The sequence below is a fragment of the Pelophylax lessonae genome (genome assembly GCF_965119305.1).
Source record: "Pelophylax lessonae genome assembly, chromosome: 11".
NCBI classification, from domain to species: domain Eukaryota; kingdom Metazoa; phylum Chordata; class Amphibia; order Anura; family Ranidae; genus Pelophylax; species Pelophylax lessonae.
Window position 1 is genome coordinate 16,910,306 of NC_138778.1, and position 7,535 is coordinate 16,917,840.

Here is a 7,535-nt window from a genome sequence, read left to right on the forward strand (position 1 = left end):
ACTTGCACAGTTTAGGAGATATTCGCCCTGCATGCAGCCGCTGACACCAGTGGCGCATGTGCTTTCAGAGCTCCTTGCCGGAAAGTGAACTCCCGCGCAAATGCGTGGGAGTGACGGCATCGCGGCTGCGGCCACTCACAGCACCGGAACCGCCGAACCCGGAAGAGCTGCCTTAGCGGTGTCCGGGCGACCGTGTTGGGGCTTTGTTCTAAGGTAAGTATTTCATAATACTTTTTTCATTATGTCTTTGTCCTGCAGGGTTGTTAGTTTTTTTTGAGGATACAACCGCTTTAAAGGGTTGTTTGTGGCCAGAGTTCACCTTTAATAAAATGCAAATACAATCTGTAGCCTGAACCATTCATTTGCATACACGCATGTTCTCCTCCTCTAACGCCACAGAAAGATCTCATGACTTGTGGTCAATGAAGGCAGTTGTAAGCGCGCTCCCCTGAATGCCCCCGTCTTATTACATTGTAACATTAATCCAGAATCTGGCACTTTCTGGAGAACCATGTTATGTATTTTAATTAGAGATTTAACGTGCGCGCAGCGGCAGCTCAGAACGCGCTGGACATACCCGCGGGCTACGCGCAGGCGGCCAGTTTCCAAAATAATTGGTTTCAGAGCCCCTGTGCCAGATCTCACCTTCGCTCGGCTCCCGGGTGTGATTTTCTTCCTCTCAGTCCTTCGCTCAGCTGCCTGGACTTAATTAAAGTATTAACTCCCCGCGGTGACATTGGCGTAACGGCAGGTGGGAGCCGCAGATTGCAGGTTAATCGTATCGCTGCCAGCAACCCGCCACGCTATAAAACCAGAGCAAGACCGCAGAACGCCACGTACAACGGTGAACTGGACGGACAGGATTCCGGATGCCATGTTTAGTAGAAGACTTACAGGGGAAGATTTACTAAAACCGATGCAGCTATGCATGGTAACCAATCAGCTTCCAGGTTTTATTGTCAAAGCTTAATTGAAGAAGATGAAGTTAGAAGCTGATTGGTTAATATGCACAGCTGCAGGGCTGCTGATGGGGGGGGGGGGGTACCTCACTCACTGTGTCCACTTCAGAAAGGAAGGTGCCAGTTAAGCCCCCACACGTACCGATCGTCGGCCAAACGATCGGCCGTCTTTTGTCCAGGGCTGTCGTGTCTGTTGAAAAGTGCAAAAGACTGCACACGAATTTTGTCGGCCAACAACAGCCGACTGCAGAAGTGATGTCATGTGATGGTTAACTTTCCTTGTCTTTTTTTCTTTTCTGAGCATGCCCAGTCTTGCAAATCTGTTGTCTGTCGGCCGAATTCTGTACTGACTGGCGAACAATCGGCCGTTCTGGTGTCGGCATACAAAAATTTTAATGCTTGCACGACAGATTCTGTTCGGCCGAAAGTGCGCTGTCGGAAGCATCATACTAACAAGCCTACAATCGGCCGATCGGTCGTCGGCCGAATCTTTTCGGCCAACAATCGCTACGTGTGTACGGGCCTTAAATCAGATAATAACCGGCCCCTTTCCCAACTCTCCATCCGCCTCTGTTACCGCAGCAGCAGGCATGGGAGAGGGGGGGGGGCACGAGGGGAGGGGGGCTGGACACCAAGGGGGTAATAAGATGTGGACAGCCCAGGGAGAGGGGTCGTTGCAGCCGGACAGGAGGACAATTACAGAGCAATGCACTGTGTCTGTGTCTCTCCCTCCAGCTGCTTAAAGCCAGTTTCTCTCCTTCTCTCTCCTGCCGGCTTTCAGCTGCTGGAGGGAGAGACACAGACACAGTGCATTGTTCTGTAATTGTCCTCCCATCCCGCCGCACCGATTCCCCTCCCTGGGCTGCCCACATCTTATTCCCCCCTGTGTGTCCAGCCACCCCCCTCGCCCCCCCTGTTGCGCCGGCAGCTTCCCTCTCCCGCCGGCTGCTGCGGTTACACAGGCGGATGGAGAGTGGGGAAAGGGGCCAGTAAATATTTGATTTACTGGCCCTTTGCTTTTCTGAAGTGGACACAGTGAGCGATTGGTACCAATCGCTCCTGTGTTCATTCATAACTGTGTTTACTATGCTTCAGTTTATGAATAAACGCAAAGCCTCTGCCTCCTGTTCATTCATCCTCAGTACAACTGAGGCAACTAAGAAAGAAACTTAAGAATCTGTGCCCTCAATTCCTTTCTCTGTCGCAGGGGTCTGTTTAGACCCCTGATATTTCACCCAAGCCCCCCCAAATAAAAAACAAAAAACAAGTTGTAAAAAATAATTTAAAAAATGTAAAAAAATAATAATAATAACTTTAAAACTGTAAAAAGAAAATAATTTAAACATTGGATAAAATCATTTTTAAAAATTTACATTTTTGTAATTTTGGGGGGGGTTGCCCTGTCAGGTAGGCTGCACAGGGCCCCTTGATTTCTACCAGCAGCCCTGCACAACTGCACCAGATTCTGTGCTCCAGTTTTAGTAAATCTCCCTCCATGGTGTCTACGATCGTATTGACGAAAGTATGATTGGAAGATCGAAAAGATTGTTCGATGCACCATACACTGAACGATTATAATGATCAATCTACTTTTCTATGATCTGATTTTGTCATCCAGATCAATAATTTTGATGAAGTTGATCTGGTTTGCTCAGAACTGATCGATGACACAAAATGTATCACTTTAATTATTGATCAAAGTATTTGAATTTGTGAAGGACCATTCAATCAGATTACATATACGGCCACCATAACGGTAATCGAAAAAAAAAAAAAAAAATGAATGATTGATGACCAATATAACAAAACGATCAAATTAGACATCGATCAAGCAAGACGGCACAGCTGATAGATAATGATGGGATCAATCAACTCAACTCAATTAGGTGTGGTGGGAAAAAACAATCCTACGGGGTTAATCAATGGTATTTCTTTTTGCACCTTTGTCCCATATACCCCTAGACCATAAAAAACGCCATTAATCGATCTATTTTGATCAATTTCTTTCTGCAGAAACCGAAATAAGCCCATACTGTCTGTCACTCATTGCTCCTCCATGCCGTTTTGTTTGATTCAATTGTTTTTTTTTTTTTTCAAGTTGGACAACAGTCAGGAATGGCCACTTTACGGCTCCAGAGTCTGTAAGTGAATGGAAACATGTTAGCAGGACTTATTTTCAGCGGGAACGCAGTTCCGGCACCTCAAGCACTGAATGTATGTAATGGCAAGGGGCGCTGGGGTGTGCTGAAGGGTCCACTGATGCTGGCTGCTGGGGGATCTATTGTTCCTGAACAAGATCTATTTTTGCATGATGGTCCATTATTGCTGGGGAGATCATTTATTATTGCTGGTGGGGGGGGGGTCTATTATTGCTGGGGGAGGTCAATTGTTGCTGGAAGAGATCTACTGTTAGGAGGGGTCTAATGTTCCTGACTGCTGGGGGATCTATTGTTGCTAGAGGGTATTTATTTTTCTGGAGCAGTCTATTGTAGCTGGGGAGGTCTATCGTTGCTGGTGAGCAAACTTTTGTTGCTGGGCGGGGTCAGTTGTTGCTGGAAGGGATCTACTGTTGAGGGAGGGGTCTTTGTTGCTGGACAGCTTATAGATGCTGGGCTGGCTGTTGGGAAATCTGTTGTTGCTGCCAGGATCTATTGTTGTTGGGGACCATTGTTGCTGGGAAATCTATTGTTGCTGGGGGGGGATGTCTACTATTACTGCTGGCTGTGGGAGATCTATTTTATTGCTTTTCTTGTTGCTATTAACAATATGCATACAAAATACTTATAACCACAAATACTTGGGTCTGTATTCTCTAAAAGGGGCGGTACTGGGAGGTGGGTAGAGGGTGGAACCAGGGGATGGTGCTCAGAGGTGGGTAGAAGGTAGAACCAAGGGATGGTGCTCAGAGGTGGGTAGAGGGTGGAACCAGGGGATGGTGTTCAGAGGTGGGTAGAGGGTAGAACCAAGGGATGGTGCTCAGAGGTGGGTAGAGGGTAGAACCAAGGGATGGTATTCGGAGGTGGGTAGAGGGTGGAACCAAGGGATGGTGTTCGGAGGTGGGTAGAGGGTCAAACCAACTCATGGTGCTTAGAGGTGGATAGGGATGGAACCAAGCTATGATGCTCATCAGTGGTTAGGGGGTGGAACCAAGGAATGGTGCTCAGAGGTGGGTAGGGGGTGGAACCAAGGAATGGTGCTCGGAGGTGGGTAGGGGGTGGAACCAAGGAATGGTGCTCGGAGGTGGGTAGGGGGTGGAACCAAGGAATGGTGCTCGGAGGTGGGTAGGGGGTGGAACCAAGGAATGGTGCTCAGAAGTGGGTAGGGGGTGGAACCAAAGGATGGTGCTCAGAGGTGGGTAGGGGGTGGGACCAAGGGATCTGCTCAGAGGTGGGTAGGGGGTGGGACCAAGGGATCTGCTCAGAGGTGGGTAGGGGTTGGAGACAAGAAGCGACAAAAAAGGGGGCAGTTCCTGCACTTATTCCCTGAGAAAAAAGCCCTGCATGTTAGCTAAAGCTTTCTCTTCAGGGCGGAGCCCAAGCTTGGCATTTATGATGAGGTCCAGCAGCAAAGGAATAGCAAATGTTTTCCAGCACGAGGGATTAATGCAGCACATTTTCTAAAGGGTAAGACCACCCAGACTCTGTATTTTTTGGTAGATGCTGATGAGTGGATGTCCAACTCCAACCCAGAAATATTAGAGCCGCTGTCAGGATTTTCAGTTGCTGTCTGTCTCTGTTGAAGTGACTTTTTCTTATTTCCTGTGAGGACAGGAAGCGATTAGAAATCTTTCAACTCGGCAAGCCACAATAAATTAGCTGCATCCACCAAGCAAAGCATCCATGTTGTATGTACAGCCTCCTCTGGCTGTATGTTAGGAGGACTCAGTTGTCTGTTTTTTACTGCCCCCCCCCCCCCCCCCCCGGATGCCCATGTGAAAGATGCCAGTGAACTTCTCTGTCCTTTCTAGATCTACCAGGCTGGAACTTCTGTTGGTTCTTCACATATGTGGCGTTTTGGGAATGGGCTCATTCTACAACAGTGTTTCTCAACCATGGTTGTGAGCCAGCTGCCAGCACCATAGCAACTGATGACACTCTAGGTTAAGGACACATAGCGTCATTTATTGCCCCTATGCCATGGCAAGACATGATCCAAGGCAGGCGGTATGCAGGGCCACCCGCAGCATTTAGGAGAAGATGGAAATCTGCTTCCCCCAGACCTCCTCCACCTCCCACCCTCTGCCGTGCTGCTGGAGTCAAAAGGTAGGGCTTGGTGTGCAGAGGAGACTGTGTGATTGAGGGGCTCTGTGATTGGGGGACTGCATAATTGGGGGATCATTTGATGTATAGGGGAGACTCTGTAATGATGAGTGGCTCCCATGTTTGGAGGGGTATAAGGGAGACCTCTGATGTAAAGAAGAAGGGTGTAATGTGATGGGGGAACCTCTGGCATGATGAGGGGGAGGCTCTAATGTAATAATAGGACCTCTGTTGTGATGGGAGGACCTCGGAAGTGATGGGGGACCTCTGATGTGATAGGGGACCTCTGATGTGATTGGAGGACCTCTGATGTGATAGGGGACCTCTGATGTGATTGGAGGACCTCTGATGTGATAGGGGACCTCTGAAGTGATGGGGACCTCTGATGTGACGGGGGAATCTGATGTGATGGGGGACCTCTGATGTGATGGAGGACCTCTGATGTGATGGAGGACCTCTGATGTGAGGGGGACCTCTGATGTGATGGGACGACCTTTGATGTGAGGGGGGACTCTTATGTGATGGGGGAACCTCTGGCATGATGAGGGGGGGGCTCTAATGTAATAATAGGACCTCTGTTGTGATGGGAGGACCTCGGAAGTGATGGGGGACCTCTGATGTGATAGGGGACCTCTGATGTGATTGGAGGACCCCTGATGTGATAGGGGACCTCTGATGTGATAGGGGACCTCTGAAGTGATGGGGACCTCTGATGTGACGGGGGAATCTGATGTGATGGGGGACCTCTGATGTGATGGGGGACCTCTGATGTGATGGAGGACCTCTGATGTGATGGAGGACCTCTGATGTGAGGGGGGACCTCTGATGTGATAGGGGACCTCTGATGTGAGGGGGGACTCTTATGTGATGGGACGACCTTTGATGTGAGGGGGGACTCTTATGTGATGGGATAACCTTTGATGTGATAGGGGACCTCAGATGTGATTGGAGGACCTTTGATGTAATAGGGGACCTCTGATGTGAGAGGAGCTCTGATATGATGGGAGGACCTCTGATGTGATAGGGGACCTCTGATGTAATGGAGGCCTGTGATGTGATGGAGGCCTCTGATGTGTTGGAGGCCTCTGATGTGATGGGGGGCCTCTGATGTGATGGGGGACCTCTGATGTGATGGGGGGCCTCTGATGTGATGGGGGGCCTCTGATGTGATAGGGGACCTCTGATGTGATGGGGGACCTCTGATGCAATGGCAAGACTTCTGATGTGATAGGGGATCTTTGATGTGATGGAGACTTCTGATGTGATGGGAGACCTCTGATGTGATGGGAGGACCTCTGATGTGATGGGAGGACCTCTGATGTGATGGGAGGACCTCTGATGGAACAGGGGACCTCTGATGGGACAGGGGACCTCTGATGTGAGGGGGGACTCTGATGTGAGGGGGGACTCTGAAGTAAATGGCGGGGGGTGGGGCTTCTGGTGTGAAAATAATTTCATCAAGGTGGTTGTGTGCATGGTCTCAGGCTCAGGCTTCCCATTGATAGGTAACATTTGGGGGAGGGGTTTTCACAGACTGGGAGGTCTCCAGATTTTGAATTCTTTTAAAAAGTGCCGCCACTGAAAAAAAGCTGAGAAACTCTGATCCTGATCTAGGAAATTAGTGTCTCTGCAGCCAATCACTGTACATTCTGATCCAATGGTTTGAATGTATCTATTTGTTTCCGTTTCCTGTATTCTGTGCTGATCAGCATCAGTTGTATCACATTTAGTACAAATAAAAAAACACTCTCCTAGTAAACCAAGGAGGGGTTATAACATCTGACATATCCAGCCCTCCTCTCCCGGTAATAATCTCTTCTCCTATTTTTTGTCCAGGTGTCACAAGGATAGAATAGAAAGTGAGTGAAAATCTCCCCAATGGGGTCACAGACAGAAGTGAACACCGTCTGTACCCCAGGACAACGTCAGTTGTGACAAAACATGTTGGGTCGCGACGTGCTGACGTCACCGAAAGCTATGGAAATCCCAGAAGTGCAGGTGCAGCATGGAGCTCTTATTGTTCTTTTGGAGATCTACATTTGACTACCAGTGGATTTAGGAACTGCAGTGGACAAGCCACAATTGATTATCTTACCTGTATATCTTTAGCGCAGCTGGCCCTTTCGTGGTCTTTTGTTTCCGGTAAGCAGGCTTTTCATGCGGTAGTGGATTCACATTGTCGGTGGTGGAATTTCCCTACTTACTACTCACGTTGGTGTTACCAGGGAAAGAATCTGCATTTATTATTGATTTTGGACTTTCACAATTCACTCAATTGATTATTGCCATTTATCTGTATGTATTTGTTCACACTTTT